Source organism: Bidens hawaiensis, unplaced genomic scaffold (assembly GCF_021521415.1).
Source record: "Bidens hawaiensis isolate Kalapana, Puna unplaced genomic scaffold, B.hawaiensis_p1.1 tig00060979_1, whole genome shotgun sequence".
In the NCBI taxonomy this organism is placed as follows: domain Eukaryota; kingdom Viridiplantae; phylum Streptophyta; class Magnoliopsida; order Asterales; family Asteraceae; genus Bidens; species Bidens hawaiensis.
In genome coordinates, this window is record NW_027506478.1 from 16,097 (window position 1) to 37,795 (window position 21,699).

At 35.3% G+C, this 21,699-nt stretch overlaps 1 pseudogene across 1 annotated transcript; it reads left to right on the top strand.

Moving 5' to 3' along the window:
• Positions 1-3,656: 3,656 nt before the first annotated feature.
• Positions 3,657-7,962, top strand: LOC143617951 (FACT complex subunit SPT16-like; annotated as a pseudogene). The gene is made up of 2 exons (XR_013150924.1): positions 3,657-4,263; positions 5,188-7,962. The product of XR_013150924.1 is annotated as an FACT complex subunit SPT16-like (transcript).
• The last annotated feature ends 13,737 nt before the right edge of the window (positions 7,963-21,699 follow it).

Sequence of the window (21,699 nt, forward strand, 5' to 3'; positions counted from 1 at the left end):
TTATGTGTCAACCCGACCCATTTTGACCCGTTCAGGTAGTGATGATTGAAAAGAAAGTTTTATTATGATATTGTTTTTTATTATGTTCTTCGCCTCGACCCGACCTGAACAACGACCGACCCGAAAAATTTGAACACCGAAAATATGGGACCCCATTGGCAAAAAATCCTGGGTCCGCCACTGAACACCACTAAGCAGAAAAAAAAGTGTTTATGAAAGGGAAAACAAAGTGTTTATGTGTCAACCCGACCCATTTTGACCCGTTCAGGTAGTGATGATTGAAAAGAAAGTTTTATTATGATATTGTTTTTTATTATGTTCTTCGCCTCGACCCGACCTGAACAACGACCGACCCGAAAAATTTGAACACCGAAAATATGGGACCCCATTGGCAAAAAATCCTGGGTCCGCCACTGAACACCACTAAGCAGAAAAAAAAGTGTTTATGAAAGGGAAAACAAAGTGTTTATGTGTCAACCCGACCCATTTTGACCCGTTCAGGTAGTGATGATTGAAAAGAAAGTTTTATTATGATATTGTTTTTTATTATGTTCTTCGCCTCGACCCGACCTGAACAACGACCGACCCGAAAAATTTGAACACCGAAAATATGGGACCCCATTGGCAAAAAATCCTGGGTCCGCCACTGAACACCACTAAGCAGAAAAAAAAATAAAGAGGGGAGTGGAACCCCGGGTCTCCACCAACTTTCGCCCCTGACTACAAACCAAAATGCACAAACCATGCACACACAAAATGAAAAGGTCGATGAGACGACTACCGTTATCAAACAATAATTTACGACAAAGGAAAGCACAAAACTAAGAAATAATAATATATAGGAAATACCATTAAAAATATCAATTAATATAGACTAACATTTTTATCAACAAACATTTATATTAACCATTGACCCTCACAAGAAAACATACCATAATTGAGAAACCCCTATCTACATAAGCTAACAAAAACATATTGAATAAAGATTTAACAAAATTTATTCTAATTTTGAAGTACCGATATGGTATTATCCTGAAGTATGATCTTGCTATACTATTAAAGCAATACAAGTTATTCACATGACCTTCAACTAGCATGTTCACATAGGTTTTCAAGTCATCCGGTTCTATCTATAAAATTGCCAATTAATTCACAAATTAATATTTTCTAGAATCATACCTCACTAATTAATATGTTCTATAATCATAATCAAGTATTTCCTTTGAAATGATTTAGAAACCGATTTTGACCACAATTAATTATTTATAACTGATTTTGTATTCCTTTTTTTAGTATGACCATTATTTTAACAATTCAATGATTTTTATAGCAGTTTCTCATTTCACAATTTATATATATTTTTTCATACATTTTGTGATTTTGCAGAAAACAAGATAAAAAAATTCTTATGATTATATATAATGTTTGAAATATTTTTCAACCGTGTATAACACGAGCCAATATCCTAGTGTTAATAATATTGTCAGAGAGGGAGTGTTATAAATGAGCCCTGATAGACAATTATTGCATCATTACTCCGTCTAATTACCCATCACTATGTTCACTATTATGTTATTACGTTTCCTTTTGAAAAGTAATTGACTTGAGAAGAAATCAACCCGGCCCGAATCAACCCGGGTCAACCCGTACCCAAACAAACTCAACAATATAACCAATAATTAAGAACCCTAATTCACAATTCATATATATGCTCATTCATCATTCGCATTTCCAATAATATCATTCATTCCATCACTCCTCACCGCCATACGATTTCCGACGAGCATTGTAACCTCCGTCCGCCGTACGAATAACCTAAATCACACGTCTCCGTGGTAAATGTTTCAGCCTCTCGAAACCCTAACGCCGGCTGTAATACAACACTAATTACGCTCCGATCAACTATCCAACGCAACACAGAGGTACGAATTTGTACAAATTATTTAACAGTTTGTTCGTTTTTGTAGTCGTGTATTTGACCTAATGTTGCATTTCGACCGATTAACACGAACGTATGATGATTTTGCAGTTTTCTGCGTAATAATAATAATGTGTTGTATTGTTGTATATCTGGAATTAGGTATAAACTGGTGAAATTTAGAGGCTCAATTAGTCGCAGAATTCGTATGATATGTTAATATCGGACCTCTAGCTGAATATCGGTACCGATAATGTCGGAGATATTGACTGATATTGGACTGATTTATCACCGGTTTTCCTGATATCAGTTTTTTAGGTCTTAATTTTCAGTTTTTGGTGTTTAATGTTAGTTTTTTAAGTTGCAAAAAAGGTTAATTTCTAATGGTAGGAGGAGAGTATACTGAATTGTTAGTGTTTAATTGCTATATACATAAATTCTGCATGAGAATTATTTTTTAACAATTTGTTTGTTTTGTAGTAGCGTGTATGATCTAATGTTTCATAAGGACCAATTAACACGAACGTATTATGATTTTCTAGTTTTGTGCTTAATAATGTGTTGTGTGTCTAGAATTAGGTAAAAACTGGTGAAATTTAGAGGCTAAATTACTCGCAGAATTCGTATGATATGTTGATAGTTTGATATTGCTATTGAATATGGATTTTATTTGAATGTTGAAAAAGTGGTGTTCAAGTTAGAGGTGCAGATCGTAACCTGCTAATCGAACCGTAACCTTATGAAACCGGTTAATAGCTGGTATATGAGAAATTGGTTACTAATCGATGGTTAGGAACTGGTTAGGGATTTCGCATAGAAGCCGATTAACTGAACATAAGTTAGGAACCAGTTAGGAATTTCAATAGGTTTTTGTCGGTTAACCAGTAAATGTTTGAGCCTCTGGAAACCCTAATTTTGCTCCGATCACCTACTGCACGCAAGAGAGGTGAAAATTTCTAATTATTTGTTTGTTTTTGTAGTTGTATTTGACCTAACCTTTCATTAGAACCAATTAACAAGAAGATTTTGCACTTTTGAGCATAATAATGTGTTGTATACTTAAAATTAGGTATAAACTGGTGGAGTTTTGAGGCTCAATTACTAATAAAATTCTTATGCTGAATGTTTGGTGTTCAGGTGAATGTTTGGCATTTTGTGAATTTTGTTAAAAAAGAGAACCAAATAACATAATCAACAAGCATGAGATGTAAATTAAAGCTTAGGTCAAGTTGATTATGTAGAGACTGACCGCCATTAACAGATTATGATACACTGTTGACATTCGATTATGATAAACTGTAATGACCAGTCATATCAAGATATTAGGTATGAAAATGGTTTAATGTCTGACATATGTCAAAAATGATACATACCTAATTTAATTATCTGTGTTACTTGCTATAAATATAGCACATGCTTCTATGTTTATAGCTTTTTCAGTGTAGTCGTGACTGTTTATCTCTATCGCACATGCGCATACACACGCATACGCAGTTGTAAATGTTTTATGGTGTTTGGGCACAATTAAAGCCTTATATTAATAATTTTTGTTGAGTTTCATTGCAAAAGTGAAGCTTTAGAAATCACGTTTCTTAATTCTTATAATGATTTGCCTCAATGCTATTTATTGTGGTGCATAATGCCTTTGTATGTTTCAAAGTGCTTACATTTGTTAGTAATAAACATGGCTTAATATAAAGTTAGATGAATTCATCCTCATTAGTTGATAACTTCTTCTTTTTTGTCTTCATTTTAAAATTGATGAATCTTTTTGTATTGGAACTAATGACTTACATTGACCAGGTGAAATGGCTGATCATAGAAACGGTGGAACCCACCCAACCGCCAGCAAGACTGCAGCTGGATCTTCAGGTGGGTACACAATTGATGCAACCACTTTAACCAAACGGTTACAATCACTATACTCTCATTGGCGGGCCCACAGAGACGAATTATGGGAATCTTGTACCTCATTTGCAGTAGCCACCCCACCACCATCTGATGATCTTCGCTATCTAAAGTCATCAGCTTTAAACATCTGGCTTCTCGGTTACGAGTTTCCAGAAACAATCATGGTTTCCTCAGAAAAACAAATCCATTTCTTATGCAGTCAGACAAAAGCATCACTTCTTGACGTTGTCAAAAAGTCAGCTAAAGAAGCTGTAAATGTGGAAGTTGTGATGCATGTTAAAGCCAAAAACGACGACGGGTTGAGTAAAATGGAGGCCATTCTAAACTCCATTGACTCTGTTGACTCACCTGTTCTTGGGTATATAGCAAAAGAGCTTCCGGAAGGGAAGCTTCTAGAAACATGGTCTGAGAAGATTAAGTCATTGGGTTTAACGCTTAGGTGCTGTTTGTTTTTTAAGAGGTAAATCGTCTGCAGTCTGCGGACTACATCTGCAAGCATCTGTAGCAGAAGAGGTGGACCAAACCTCTGCAATCTGCAAGAAATAGACTGTTTGTTTTTAACGTCTGCAAACTGATAAAATAAAACAGAGTGTTTTTAAACAAACCGAATCGAACAAACTAATGGTAATCATCAAAATGCATGGTAACTCATCAAAATGTCATTTTTATTATATAAATATAATTCTTAATAATAATAATAATAATAATACTGAATTGGGATTAAAAGTTAAAACCTGAACAGGGGACATGGTCGGGTCCGAGTTCGAATCTCCAATCAATCGTTCATGTGAGGCATGAAATCATTGTTCCAGATCAACTCATCGGAGGTTAAAGGGTCTTCCTTTTCACCGCCCCAGTACTTACGGAGCTTGATGGTGGTGGGTGGTCTGCCGTAGTCTCCCGGAGCAACACCAGTGCCCGGTACTTACGGAGCTTGGTGGTGGGTGGTCCGCCGTAGTCTCCCGGAGCAACGCCGGTGGACCATTTCCGGGGCTTCTTGTTGGGCAAGATTATCTTGGTCGGCAAAGTGGCTGAATTGGAGTCTTGTTGATTGATGGGTGTTGCTGTGCAGGTTAGTGAAAGATACCTACAACTGATTGCAGCCATTGTTATTGTTATTGTTAATTGATTGGAAGTGCTTTGAAATATGCTTGAACAATGATGAAAAAATAAGAAAAAGAGGAGAAGAGGTGAGAAGTGGGTTGAACAATGCTTCTAGGAGAAGAGGACATGCAGACGTTTTTTAATGAAACGTCTTCGGAAAAACAAACACACTGCAGAGCCCAACGTCTGCGCGTCCTCTTCTCAGTGCAGACAAAAGAGGTACAGAAGTGCTTTTGAGGAAAAACAAACAACACCTTAGTGATGTCACAAATGGGTTAGCAGATCTTTTTGCTGTTAAGGATCCTGGTGAGTTGATAAACGTAAAAAAAGCTGCTTATTTAACTGCATCTGCAATGAAACAGTTTGTTGTACCGAAGCTTGAAAAGGTAATTGATGAAGAAAAGAAAGTGGCTCATTCGTCTTTGATGGATGAAACCGAAAAGGCTATTTTGGAGCCAGCTAGGATTAAAGTGAAGCTGAAAGCAGATAATGTTGATATTTGTTACCCACCAATTTTCCAAAGTGGTGGGAAATTTGATATTAAACCGAGTGCTTCAAGTAATGATGATCATTTGTATTATGATTCAGCTAGTGTGATTATTTGTGCTCTCGGGTCCCGGTACAATAGTTATTGTGCCAATGTGGCAAGAACGTTTCTTATTGATTCAAATACGGCTCAGAGTAAAGCTTATCAGGGTCTTTTAAAAGCCCACGAGGCTGCGGTTGGTGCGTTAAAGCTTGGTAATAAAGCGAATGACGTTTACAAGGCTGCATTTACAGTTGTTGAAAAAGAAGCTCCAGAATTGACTTCGAATTTGACCAAATCGGCCGGGACTGGGATTCGTCTCGAGTTTCGCGAGCCAGGTTTGAACCTAAACGAGAAAAACGAATGAGTCTTGAAACCGGGTATGGTTTTTAATGTTTCACTCGGTTTTCAAAACATGCAGACTAAAAGTAGCAAAGAAAAAAGTCAAAACTATGCTTTATTGATTGCTGATACGGTTATTCTAACCGCTAATGGTCATGAAGTAGTGACAGCGTTAAGCTCGAAAGCGTTTAAAGACGTTGCATATTCGTTTAATGATGGTGAGGAAGAAGACGAAAGGCCACAAGTGAAAGTGGGTTCTAAACTTAGTGAATCGTTGTACTCTAAAGCAACTTTAAGATCCGACAACCATGAAATGTCTAAAGAAAAACTTAGAAGACAACATCAAGCGGAACTTGCGCGCCAAAAGAACGAAGAAACCGCACAAAGGTTAGCGGGCGGGAAAACCGCAACGGGCTATGGAAGATCGTCTTCAAGAACTTCTAACGATTTAGTCGCTTACAAGAATATTAACGACCTGCCACCTCCTCGAGACTTGATGATTCAAGTTGACCAAAGAAACGAGGCGATTCTAATCCCGTTATATGGAAGTATGGTACCGTTTCACATTGCTACTGTGAAAACTGTGTCGAGTCAAGCTGACACGAGCGGAAACTGCTATATTCGTATTATATTTAATGTTCCAGGTACACCCTTTTCGTCTCAAGACCCGAATTCGTTAAAAAACCAAACAGATATTTTCTTGAAAGAGGTATCGTTTCGTTCGAAGGACTCGAGGCATATAAGCGAGGTGGTACAACAAATCAAAACGCTTAGAAGAAACTTTGTTTCTCGAGAATCCGAACGTGCTGAACGTGCATCACTCGTTACACAAGAGAAACTCGTGCTTGCCGGTAACAAGTTCAAACCGATACGATTAACCGACCTTTGGATTCGTCCCACGTTTCCGGGCCGTGGGCGGAAGCTCCCAGGTACCTTGGAAGCTCACGACAATGGGTTTCGATACTCGACATCTCGATCAGACGAGCGTGTTGATATTCTGTTTGGTAATATTAAGCACGTGTTTTTTCAAGCAGCCGAGAAGGAAATGATAACTTTACTTCATTTTCATCTTCACAACCACATCGTGGTCGGAAACAAAAAGTCAAAAGATGTTCAGTTTTTTATTGAGGTTATGGATGTTGTGCAAACACTAGGTGGCGGTAAACGGTCCGCATATGACCCGGACGAAATCGAAGAACAACGAGAACGCGATCGTAAAAACAAAATCAATATGGATTTCCAAAACTTTGTCAACCGAGTTAACGATTTGTGGGGTCAACCGAAATTCAAAGCGTTTGATCTTGAGTTTGACCAGCCGTTACGAGAGCTTGGGTTTCACGGGGTCCCACATAAAGCTTCGGCTTTCATCGTCCCGACTTCAACCTGCTTAGTCGAGCTTATCGAAATTCCTTTTCTCGTGGTCACGTTAAGCGAGATTGAAATCGTGAATCTCGAACGTGTCGGGTTGGGCCAGAAGAATTTTGACATGGCGATTGTGTTCAAGGATTTTAAACGTGACGTGCTCCGGATCGACTCAATCCCGTCCACGTCACTCGACGGGATTAAGGAGTGGCTCGACACGACCGATATTAAATATTATGAAAGTAGGCTGAATATGAGCTGGCGAGCGATATTGAAGACGATAACCGATGACCCACAAAACTTCATAGATGAAGGCGGGTGGGAGTTTTTGAATTTGGAAGCGGATGATTCTGAGTCGGACGGGTCACAAGAGTCGGACCAGGGTTATGAACCGTCTGATGTGGAGCCCGAGTCGGAGTCGGAAGATGAAGGGTCGGATAGTGCGTCATTGGTGGAATCGGATGATGACGCTTCGGAAGTGGAGACAGATGGGTCGGAGGAGGAAGAAGGGAAGACCTGGGAAGAGTTGGAGCGGGAAGCGAGTAATGCAGATAAGGAGAAAGGGGCTGAGTCGGATAGTGAAGAGGAGAGGAAACGGAGGAAGATGAAGGCGTTTGGGAAGTCGCGTGCGGGTCCCAGTGGTGGTAGCGTGGCTAAGCGCCCGAAGTTTAGAAGGTGAGGAGGTTATAGCTTTTAGAATGATGGGATTCTGTTGGTAGGAATGTCTTTTGTGAACTTGGTAGTTGGATCTGGTATGACTTGTATGGAAAACGGTATTTGTTTTTGTTTTTAAAATGGTTTGTCTATCAGTATATTTGGCGGGTCGGGCCGGGTCGATTCCGGTTTTAGTTTTCTGACTGTTTCTCAAGTACTCCTATCCTAAAATAAAATATAAAAAATTTGTGTATGCATTGTCTCTTTTAATAACTAGAAATTTTGGATATTTAAAATATTGACAAAACATTTTAATAAGTTGATTAGAGGACCACCTATTCATCTCCCATTGTCTTCACTTGACCTCTTAGTTCTTTTGTCGTTGCCACGCCTCCATTTACGACTGCTAAGTTGCGTAAAAGACCTCCTAGGCGTCCCAACCGATTAGTCTGGTGATTGAATTCCGATGACCGTGCTATTTTATGCCAAGTAGCATGCTTATTTATATGTTTTATGGAATATTGTTACTTTGAGATGGTTTCCATGTCTTTGGATGCTAAGCATATGACAGTATCGGATTGACATATGATTCGGTGCTCGAATATTTGAAGATCTTTTACTATTAAATCCCAACTTCTAGGGTTTTGAAATCGTCTTGGTTTGGATGACTTATTGAGTGAAAAGAGAGAAAATTCATGAGGCGTATATAGTATTAGATCGGTATATGATACGGTACTATGCCAATGTATGATACGCCGATGGTTGGTATAGCCTGAATTATTGGAGATATTTTACTATTTAAACTCAACATCTAGGGTTTCGTATTTATCTTCGTTTGGATGACTTTCCAAGTGAAAAGAGGCGATTTAGGGCACTTCTAATCATTCTGCTTATATCCGTGTTCATGCTTTCTATATCAAAATGAAGTATAAACTAAAGATCACATGATGATGAGGCAAGGCTAATTTCATTATGATTACCTTCGTGTGAAGAATTTGGATAGGTAACAATTTGGAAGTAACCAACTTTTCCAAACAACAAAAAAACCACTGGTTTTTGTGTTGCAAAACATTATTAATAGTATTAGAAAACTAAAAAAAGATATTTCATAGTTTTTCCCGTTTCACACCATTCGGTTTCTCTGAATCAAGAAACTTTGTTTTGGTGTTTCAAAATTCATTGCTCATTTCATTTGGCAAAACAACATTCTATAAAAGTACATGTAGATGAAAAAACTACTCAATAGATTTTAACTAAGTAGAAAGAATAAATTATTAACTAAAGTTATAAACGATCGAACATTACAAACAAACCCCTTTTATAGTAGTGCGATCATGCAACGTGTTATGTGTTAACTAAGTAGTTGTTACACGGAAACTTACCGTATATCCTCATTTTCCTTAATATTTTAGAATCCATAGCCGTTAATTAGCAAAAAATGAAAAGGTTTGTTACCTCACATCAAATGTTGATATAAATCATGTATCTTTCAAAGAGTTTGACAGAACAAAAATGTATCATGTAATTGTGTATGTAAAAAAGGTCTTGCATGAGATGTAAATGTGTAACGAGTACAACGTCGCTAATTAGTAATTACCATGGCGTTATTAAATATATGTTAGAGAACCCACAACGTGCTGTTAAAATTTTTACATTGCGACTATCATATTGATATTGCTATATGAACTGATCTTGAACGTGTTATCGAATGTGATACTAAAACTGTAACTGTATGTGATAATAAATTACTTGATACCGAACATGATATTGAATGTGATACTGAACATGTCACTTAATTATTGAGGTAGGGTCATAAAGCAAGGAGATAGGCCCAGAAGCTCCTAGCCCAATAGACGCTTCCACTGATCACTCCTGCTAAAGAATAGTATCAGCGGAAGGCACCTACCAAGAAATAAATAAAACATTTTAGAAGCATACAGAGGACACCTGTATGCGGAAGAACGAATAAGTACAAATAATTCTTTTAGAAGCCTGCGGAGGACACCCAAGGGCAAAAGAAAGAATGACTTCACATTTGTAAGACGAAAAAGATGATAAACAAAAGATTCCTTGATAACGGCGCTTACCCTCTCAACAAAGAGCACGTGAAGTCGTGAAGATGTAACCAATAAGGAAGAGCCAGCTCGACATTCCCTAACGACCTGGCACATGGCCAACTATTACTTCCTATCAAAATCGGTCACGTGTCTCTCCAGGTGAACAAAAGCATCTTTTGGACATCGACAACTTGACAAATAGTTTTCTTCCACCCCTGGCTATAAATACCCCCATAATTATCAAGAGGTATTCATTCTCTCAACACCCAAAAATACATCACTTCACATTTAGTACTTTCTCTCTCTAAAAACAGTGGAATGATTCTCACGTCGAAGAGTGGTTACAAGCAGATATCTCATCTTGTCCTTCTTGTAACGAGCTCACGATGGTTTATTTTGCAGGGGATGGATTTGCTTAAAACTTGTTTGACTGAACCACATTCCTAAACCTGTATCTGAGTGGAACATATATCTAATCATATTCACGGTTCGGATCCGTGCTTTTTCAGCACTTCATGTGATACTAAAATTTCTATATTTTATGATTTTGGTACCTTTAGTTCAGTTTATGTCTATGTATATGTTGTAGTTGTTAATATTGCTCATCGAACTTAGCTCATACGTACAATTCTTTCTTGTATGTTAAATCACAGGGCATTGTTGGATGACATCGAAGAGTGCATGGGAGTTTGAAAAGAAAACTGAATTTGTAAATGTAAAAGGGATTCATTTTGTAAAGAGAAAATTCCTTAAATGACCCGTTTAAAGAGAAAGAAAATTTAAATGACTCATTAATAATTAATATTTTCAAAATGGATCAATAAATTTGAATCTCGTCTGACTTGTCCAATTTAAAGTGAATCCCGTCTTTTTCGTTCAAATTTTGAATAATTACGTCTTTCGAGTCCATTTTTTTTTTGTCATATTCTCTAACACTTTTTTTTGTCTCTTTCAACCTCTCTCTTCTTCTTTTTTTTTCATCATCATCCTTTTCTTCTTCATCACCGGCAATAAAAGGAAAACCTATCAACGGAAAACGGTCAAGTTCCAAGATTTCTCGTCGTTGATCGATAATTATTAATATGATTTCTGTAACAATAATGAAGATGACGAACTTGACGATGAAGCCACTCCGTTTTCATTGAAATATTTCTCCTCGGACAAGTCGAAAACTAGAAATCGTCGGAGATGATGAATAAAAAGAAGATGATGATGATGAATAAGAAGAAAAAAAATGTAGAGAGAGGTTGAAGAAGAGAGAAAAAAGTGTTTGAGAAAATAACAAAAAAAAAATTCTCAAAATTTGGATTGGAAAAACGAAATTGTTTAAAATTTGAACGGAAAAGACGAGATTCACTTTAAATTTGGACGGAGGAGACGATATTCAAATCTTTTTAAATCATGTTGCCCCATTCCAAATATTTTTGTCCATTTTAGGAATATTAAAAATTAATGAATCATTTAAATTTTCTCTCTTCAATTGGACCATTTAAGGAATTTTCCCTTTTGTAAAATGTAAGAATGCAAGTATTTATAGATTAATAAGGTTTGATTTATTGTATTTGTATATGTGACATGTTGGTCATAAGTATTTTTTTTGGGAGTGGGGTGAGGGTGGGTTTTGTGTGGGGGTGGGGGAGGGATTACATAACTTCTATATGTTTGCAAAGTCATCGGCCAATAGGAAGCTTACACACACTGGTGCACACTGACCAGTCAAACAACTAAACATAACATAACAAATAAAACCAAACAAAGACACTTAATTTAGCAAATGAGTCTATCCCCAGTAAGCACACGGGGTTTAGCTAAATGCATTAAACGGGACTATGTTCCAGTTATATGATTTCAAGTGAATTGGTTCATATAAAATGAATTATTATAACATATGATTAAACGTTCAACAAGTTGTATTTGGAAAATAGTCTTGTAATTTCAGTAAGAAGAAGTATAGATATAATACATTTTTTCACACGTATTATATACTTATTGCTTAATTTTATTGATATTTTTATTATTTGGACATCTAGTGTATTACACGGGTTCTAAAACTAGTACCTTTAATATCGTACTAGCATTCAAGACGTAAACAATATTGTGGTATATTCTTTTTTCTTTATCTTGGAAGAAGATAAAATTAGGGTTATTCTAGGGACACCAAACACCCACCAATACGTCCCGTATAGGACTATACGAGGGCGTATTGGCCCCATATATGCCTCGTATAGCCCCCGGCCCCAGGGGTTTAGCCATGCATATAAAGGGGGGGGGGGGGTTGTCCCTAGTATGACCATAAATTATACATAACAACATATAAAGTTAGACTGAATAAACTTGAATAGTTGGAGAATATGAACTATATAGTATGGATAGGTGAAACTTGGATCATATGTATATAGCATCTAATGTTGCTGATTATTATCAGGTTAATTGTTACGCCTTTAAAAAAAAAGTTGTTACAAATATGGCAGTCATCATTAGCTAGTGTAACACTGTAACCCACGAAGATTATTTCATTGTTTATGATATGATAAACTATCTAAATCTTTGTACCTCTTCTAGTATAAACATATCTGTGCTCCAACATTTTTTAACATATAATCTATTTCACAAACAAATTGATTTTTATATTCTATAAAAGGATATGATAATTGCCAAATCATTCGATCTAACAGTAACAAGAAATTACAAATTAAAAGACATTTAAATAATTTTTTTTTTAATTTTCTGTAGCATCATCTTTTTTTTTTAACTCATATGATGATGAATATAAACGGGTAAACATAATCAGAGCTTCACATATATGTTTTATAATTTTTGTATTTGAACAACTAAATGCTACAATTTACATGGATTTAAAAAAGTAACCTTCTATTCTATATCCTAACAATCCCACTAAAGTGACAATGATAAATAATATAAATTAAATGATGCATTAATGATAGACGAATTAATCAAATATGCATGGTTAAGGCTATGTGTAGTGAAGAGGCTATAAAATTGGACGTTTTGCACCATGTGACGCCAAATCAGCAAATGATAGATTTTTGTTTTTAGGGTGTAATAGTGTTGTTGTGACCCAATATACACACACATATATATAACACAAATATAATAATAATAAAAAGAAATGGAAAGCCGGCGACAAATAGGTTGCGCAACAACCCCCCCCCCCCCCAATTGCCCCACATTTCGCTCTGTGGGGGGGGGGGGGCAGTGTGCTCGTCCAGTCTCACCCCAAATCATCGCCCGCTATGAATGACCTAAGTAGTATAATATGAATATTGTTGGGTAGTATAATATGAATTGTCGTTTAAAAAAAGTTTTAGAATATAAATTAACTAATGTTGCATTAATTTATTATATCAACTAACAGATGAATTAATTACATAGTATACCAAATAACTGATGCATTAATTATACAGTATACCAAATAAATGATGCATTTCTTATATAAAGCTAGCAAATTACATTGAAATTTTCACAGTATCCGCACAATTGCATCTTTCATTCTTTCATTCCCACTTTGCTTTTGGCCTTTCGATGTATACATGTAACACATGGATAAATGCTTATAACATGTTGATTGTTCATAGCGCTTGCATTTTGACCGGTAATGCTAAAGTTCCCAGTTATGAATTTTATTTATTCATTATTTGTTGATCGATTTTTTCTTTTACTAGGCATGAAAAGGACGAGGTTTCCGGCGAGATTTCGGTGTTCTCAAGACTCTGATCTCTCCTTCATGTGGTCACCGTAGATATGCGTGTCACTACTGTATTCACGTGTTCAAAATATCACAAGCGCTAGGTGGCCATCGAAACGCTCACAAGGAACAATGTCTCCACCTGAAACAGACACAACCACAGTCCAATAAAAACACGTGGTTTTGTTGGATTGCAATTGTGATTGTTTAAGGTGGAGATGTTTCTTATGAGCATTTTGATGGCTGCCTAAAGCTTGTGACTTTTTGAACACGCGACTATAGTAGTGACACGTTTATCCGCTGGTCATTCAACCCATGACCACCGACCAATTCTCCACCGTGGGTCTACATCCCATACCTTTGTCCAAACTTTCACTTCTCAAATGGGTTCAAGAAACATGCCAAGAAGATTGCTTCCATGGTTAGCCATTTCAATGGTGCTAGTAGGTTTATCAAAAGGAGACTTCGACAAAGACAAAAATCAGTTGTTTCTTGCGAACGAAATAACCTTCTCCAAACTTTCACTTCTCAGATTGAAGCCTATCAATAGGTAATGTTGCACCAATACCCAACCAAGGCCACTGCAGTACCAATCAAAAATACAGTTATCATTACTGGATAACGAAATGGATTTTGGAATTTGTTAACATTTTTCAAAAAGGGTATTGTTAATAATCCCGGGGGTACTGATACCATTAAACTTTCATGCACCATCTTTGGCAAGTGTAAATGAACTTTAACCCAATGATATAAACTTGAATATGGGACCAACTGATTTATACTTTGTACTGAAATGTTTAGTTTTAGATTTTAAATTGGTACATAGGACGAAGATCACATGTGGCAATCAAGAGGCCTTCTTTATATGGACATCACGATTGTTGGTCGATTTGGATGGCAATAAATGAATATTAAATAACAAAGCAAGCATTTACAAAGGGTACGCATCTAGCCAGGTTCTTGATCGATCAAGACAAATTCTTATATGTGGATAAAGAACCTGGCTAGATGCGATATTCTAGTTTGGAAATCTTGGTGCGGTTATAATTTTATTTTATTTCAATATCCGTAGGTGTCATATTGTAAATCTATCTATAATATATATAAATGAAAACATAAAAATCCTACGTGTCGCGATGTGGTCGCCCCTTTTTTTTGAGTCACCAGATTTGCTTGATTTTTAAATGAAGACTTCTCATGCATTTGACCCAAATTCATGGGTATGAGTCTTACCAAACCCATATATTCCTTAAACGGGTTATAACATCTCCATAAATAAAAAATTATTCTCACCAAATTATTGATGTAAAAATCCTATAAAATAGGATATACTAAAAATTAATATCTTATTTATTTAAAAAAGATATATATATTATTTAAATTATAAAACCAATTTGATAGTAAAAAAATAATCGGGTCTAAAAATTAATATCTTATTTATTTTAAAAAAGATATATATATTATTTAAACTAAAAAACCAATTTTATAGTAAAAAAAATAAACGTGTCTTGGGTCTCATCAAACCATAAGTATATTATTAACTTTCATAAATATTATTTATAATTAAAAAAACCAATTTTATAGTAAAACAAATAAACGGGTCTTGGGTCTCATCAAAGCCATATAACTTTTAAACCGGGTTATAACATCTCATTTATTTGTGAAACAATTTATCATCAAACCATAAGTATCTTATTAACTTTCATACAATAAAAAAAAATATAAATTCAAAAAATAAATAAATATTATAACAAACAATATAAAACAACCCCCGTAATACGGGGATCAAAACTAGTGGTTGTATATGATGACTCTAGTATCTTACCAGTATATTTTTAATGCAAGGCATATACACGTAAACTGTTTTTAAGGGTTTTGATTTGATTCTAATGATATCACAAGCCCTTTTGATCTGATAATTTTTTTTATTTGTTTTTAGAAGTTGACTGAGAGACTAATGAGACATATATAGACTATAGGAAATCAAGAGTTTCTTTAATCATCATCATTATCGTACTCAATAAATTCCACCAATAACAAAACTATGATAGGGTCTGAGGAGGGTAAGATGTAGACAACCTTACCTCTACCCCCTATGAATAGAGAGGCTGCTTTTGGTGAGACCCCGACTCGATAGTAGTTTTGCATCAAGCCTTGGACATAAGGCACATAACACTCAACCATTGGGACACCCACCGTTGGTGCATGTACCTTTGTCTTTCGGTCATCAACGCTACCACATGATGCCTGATTAACCTTCCGTCACTTTTAACGTTATTTTCACGAAATTAGTAAAATAACGTCAAAGTTAGTGCAATTTAACTTTTGCCCACATGAGGGCCCACATATATACATTATATGTGTGCATCGCAACCAGGGCGACGAGAGTTTCTTTAATGAGAAGAAATATTATGGTGTTTTACTGAACGTTGACCAATAATTTTTAACAACCAACTAAATATATATGTATATATATATAATTTCATATAACTTTGTGCATCATGGGTTGTACCTTACCCTTCTATTGAATGTACGTTGCTGACTTCATCTTCTTTCTTGATCTGGTTTGTTGCAAGTTCTTTTCTTTCATTTGTTGCATTGCGATTTCAGGGTCATTATGTTTGTTTGTTGTCTTGCATTCCAGTTGTTTGACGAAATGACTGTGGTTGTTCGTCTATGTTTTTGGCTTTGGTTTGTGCTTTTTGTGATTCGGCAACACAATCCGGCTGTTGTCTTTTCAGTTCTGTTTTTGTAGTTAGTTTTTTTGTGTCTATTTCATGCCAAATTTTGTTTCCAAGGGGTTTTTAATATTAAGGTTTGAAATGCTTTCAATTCAACTCGATTTCCGGTTTAATATGTATCGGGTTGAACAACCGCATTCAATACCAAAGATTGTTTTTTTGGATAACAGTTACAACCCAACTCCCAAAATGGTTAACAGAAACTCTTAATCGGTTTATTTGGTTAACTAAATTCAGCATTTTGTAAAATTGTAGAAATCATAATCATACTAAAAACCGCTATGAATAACCGTTAAAACCTTTTTTTTAACAATGTGGGTTATGTAATAGTTCAGGTTTTGGTTTAAACGTGTCGGGTTAGTCTGGTATATGGGTTGTAAACTGGGCTGCTACAAATCTGTTCGGCACTTGGGTTTTAAAAAGATATATTTTATACACAAAAATGTCCATTCCATTAAGCAGAACAAATATCTATTAATGAATTCTTTAACTAAAATACCTAGATATTGGAAATCAAGAGCATAAAATACTTAGGAAATGAAAGTAAACAGGATTGGATATTTATTGAATAATATAATATCTTGGTTCCAAACAAAGGGTGTCGGCATTCACCCTTATATACACAAAGTTTTGGCGGGTAACTGTCATTTAAACAAAACCGTTATGACAGTTGAAAATAACTGTAATAACTATCTTGATAACCGTTTTCGGTTGTGACTAGATTACCCGACAAATACTTATGTTTATTTACAATAATAATAACCTAAATCTAATGTTTATTTAGAAATACTAAATACAATTAAATGTGATAAATGATGTTTACAATAATAACACACTCCCCTAAACATCATAAGTTAAGGAGAGGTCTTGAAAGTTGGCAAATTCTGAATTGCTTCTTCTACCGCTTTTGTAGCTCCAGAGAAATCAAACCTTCGTCTTTTGAGTATGTGCTTAGCTGCATTCCAGTCACCACTGAGATATAATGCATAATCAGATTGTTCACCGGATATTGTCGAGACAGATTGATTTTCATTAGAAGTTCCAACTTGTTTCTCATTATGAGATATCTTTTATTTCTTCTTTCTCTTGCGCGACACATGTAATGTTGTAATTCTAGTCCATTGCATCAAGATAATTTAGATAGATCTCTTTTACACGCAGATCATCAGAATATTCTAGTCCTAAATCTTTGGCAATGAGAGTCCGAAGATTATATTCATTCACATGCTTTACCCCTCCTTCTTTCTTAACAACAATAAATAAATCGAGTAGATCAAATTTCTTGTTACAATCCATCAATGAAGGGATTGGTTTTGAGAGTTTCAAATAGAAATTAAAGAACCAATCTAACATTTGTAGAAACTTTGTAGAAAATATAAAGATCATCTATACTATCAATCAAATCAAGAAGCGTTATACAGTCATTAAAGGAATTAAACTCCACTACTTCAATAATTAAACACAACCAATATGATTCATTTTGAGAGGAGTTTTTCATTGAAAGTTCTTGAAATTATGAATCCAGATAAGATTTTATAAAGAATTCATATTCGTTATCTTTTCCTAAGATAACTTTATTCTTTTCCAAACGATTCATTTTTGTTTCTTGATGAGAATCATTTGCAGAATCCATTTCTTTTTCAAACATGGGATCAATTTTGTATTTGTGTCCCTCAAACTTAATCTTAAAACCTTGTAACCTTAGTTGTTCCAAACTTTAAATATTTTTACCATAGTCTGGAACATAGAAAACACTTTGAAATATTAACGATTTTCCATTCAGACTAAGTGAAACTTGCCCAACTCCACGTATAAACAAAATTTCAGATTTTTTATACGAATTTCTACCCCAAATGATGTCAGTATTCTATCAAATTGGGACAAATCATTGGCAAAGTGATTTTGTATGTGCATGTTAACATGCCATATTCCTAACCAAGATCCTTGGTCGGTTCCGGATACAATATATTCATCAGCATAATTGTTTGTCGCATACTGATCTTGTGTCCCCATATTGACTGTGTCTCGAATTAGAGATGTGGCTTCATCTTGTTCTTTAAGTTTGCAGTGTCGGACTTTGTGACCAGCCTCCCTGCAATAATAACATAGACGTTTCTCAAGATCTCTAATTCTTCTATTCCTGTTTTTGAAAGATCCTTCCATATTATGGCTTCTGAGATTTATTGACTAGATTTATGATCGTAGTGAATCTGATACCAGATTATTGAAAATCAAGAGCATAAAATACTTGGAAATGAAAGTAAACAGGATTGGATATTTATTGAATAATATAATATCTTGGTGCCGAACAAAGGGTGTCGGCATTCACCCTTATATACACAAAGTTTTGGCGGGTAACTATCATTTAAACAAAACCGTTATGACAGTTGGAAATAACTGTAATAACTGTCTTGATAACCGTTTTCGGTTGTGACTAGATTACCCGACAAATACTTATGTTTATTTACAATAATAATAACCTAAATCTAATGTTTATTTAAAAATACTAAATACAATTAAATGTGATAAATGATGTTTACAATAATAACACTAGAACCCAAATGTGCAAAAGTGTAGACCAATTATATTCTTAAGTACTTAAGTACTTGGAATTGTTAGATCCAACTTGATCTCATAACATAGTTTGGACCGACAAAACCGAACACTCGTTTAACGTACATTATTAGTTCTAAAACAATAGATCTACATACTTGGTTAAGTCTTATAAAGTTTTATTGAGTTATCTCATAACATTCATTATTTTGGAAAGTTGACTTTGGGTTTGACCAATTATCAAGACCCGAACCAACAAACCGAACACTTGTTAAAGACCCGTTTTAGTATCTTTATCCCAATGGAACTTGCATTTTAGCATTTTTTCCCACCTTATTACTTAACATTGGTTAAGTAAATATTAAGGTCATATACTTTAACCCGGTTTCGAGCAAACTTACATTTTTAAAGGGTTATTATTATAAATTATTAAATATTACATTTTAAACCTTGAACTCTAATTGTTTACTTTTTGCAACAATTATTTTATTTAAAGATCTCCAAGACAATCTTTCTAAATCCAAGACTTTCTTTTATTTAGGCTTCATACATTAAACCCGTCGTTCCGGCAAATCTTCAAATTACCAACCTTTTAAGTTTATTACTTGAGCGTGAGTACATTCATCCCACGTTTTCCATCTTTTGTTTTGGGGGTGACATTTCATACTTATTCATATTAAATGATTTATATTTGAGTCTTAAACCACAAACATTATTGTATACTTTACTTAAATAAATGCTCGATTTGGTGTTCTATGCTTACATGATTATATGCTTATGTGTTTACCACTTTTGGAGGGTTGAATCATAAATCCGTGAACTATATTGTATTCTCTTATAGCACGGTGCCGTTAATGTAAACTTATTAACGACCTCATGAAATCCGAATCTATTTGGTATTCTCTTATAGACGGTGCCGCTAATGTATTCTTATTAGCGATCTCATATTATCCAAATTATTGCTATTTATTTCTTTTTTTGTATACAAGATTGTGGCTTTTCTTACTATATACTTATATGTTCAAACTTATGAATTGCTCACCAACCTTTGTGTTGACAAACTTTATTTTATGAAATGTTACAGGTTTGCATCTAGGTTGATTTGGAGTTTGGAGAAGAAAACACCACAAATACCGTTAGGATATTAGCAAAATTGAACAATATTTGATTTGCTATGTTTTGCTATATTTTGTTGTATTTGACTTACGAATATTTGGTTATGTGACATTTTCGATGTTGTGAAATGAAATGAGTTTGTTAAATATTGTCGCTTTAAATAGTGTTATGCGCTTATGAGCAATCGTTGCACCCCGGCATGTTCCGCCGCCTTTTGTCGGGGTGTGACACGAATGATCGTCTATAAATGTGACAAAATATAAGCAGCCCCCATGTGTTCTAGTCTTTATAGGACCACATATGTTTGAATGCACCAAGTCAAGTATACTTTATTTTCTATGAGGCGGATGACTATGAAAAGAAACTCGCTTTTGCTTACCATTCATACAATGAGAACACTTCTTCAAATGAACATCTTTCACACCAGACAAGACATCTTTCTTCAATAAAATAGACATCCCCTTTTCACTCGTGTGAGCAAGTCTCTAATGTCACATACAGTCAAGTCACATCAGAATTCGTCAATGAATTAACCGAGTCTCTGGAAATCTTTGGATGTGACATGTATAACTTTGAAGTTCTTTCACCTCTTGCCACGATCAATGAACCACGAGTGAGTTTCCAAATTTCACCACCAAAGGTATTGTGGAAACCATCATCATATAATGTGCCTGCGGAGATCAAATTAAGTCTAATATTCGGAACATGTTTTACATTGTGTAAAACCAAATCCATCATAGTATCAAACTTCAAGGAAACATCCCCAACACCAACGATCTTTGATCGCCCATTATTACCCATCTTGACATTCCCAAAATCACCAGGAGTATAAGACGAATAAAAATCCCTTTGTGATGTCACATGACAAGTAGCACCACTGTCGACAACCCAACTCGAATCATTACGTGCAATGTTCACTCTATCATAATCACAACAAATATGAAACTATTCGGTGGCAGTGTTAGTTGCAGAAGTACCTTCATCACCGTCATCTTTCTTGTAGTTGTTCTTTTTATTGTTGTAATTAGCCTTATTGTTCTCCTTTTTTAGTTGTCTGAAATATTATATTGTGTGCCCTTTTCTACCACAGTGATGGTACTCATAATCTTCAAACTTCTCTCTAGACTTACTGCGGTGCTTTCCTTTATTATTCGGACCTCTGCTATGACTTCTCCCCTACTTTCGGTAACCAAGACATCTGAATGTGAAGAGGAACCTTGTGACTTTATTCTCTTCTCTTCATTTATAATACTACCTTTATCCAATTCCATAGTAATAATACCGTTTGTTGCGGAGTTGGACAACGATGTCCTAAAAGTCTCCCAAGAATCCGGTAAAGTACCAAGAAGCCATAAACCTTTTTTCTCGTCTTCAAACTTAATACCCATACATGCAAGCTGATTAATTACACACTGAAAAACATTGAAATGATCAGTAACAGGATTTCCATCACGGTATTTCAAATTTATCAACTGTTTAATCAAGAACAACTTATTGTTCCCGGTCTTCCGAGCATACAACTCTTCAAGCTGGGTCCATAGAGTACGAGCATGAATCTCCCCGCTAATATGGTTCAAAACATTATCATCAACCCATTGCCGAATATACCCACAAACCTTCCTATGCAAAATATTCCACTCTTCAACAGTTTTATCTTCAGGTTTATCGATACTAAAAACAGGTAAATAATAATCCTTCACATAAAGAAG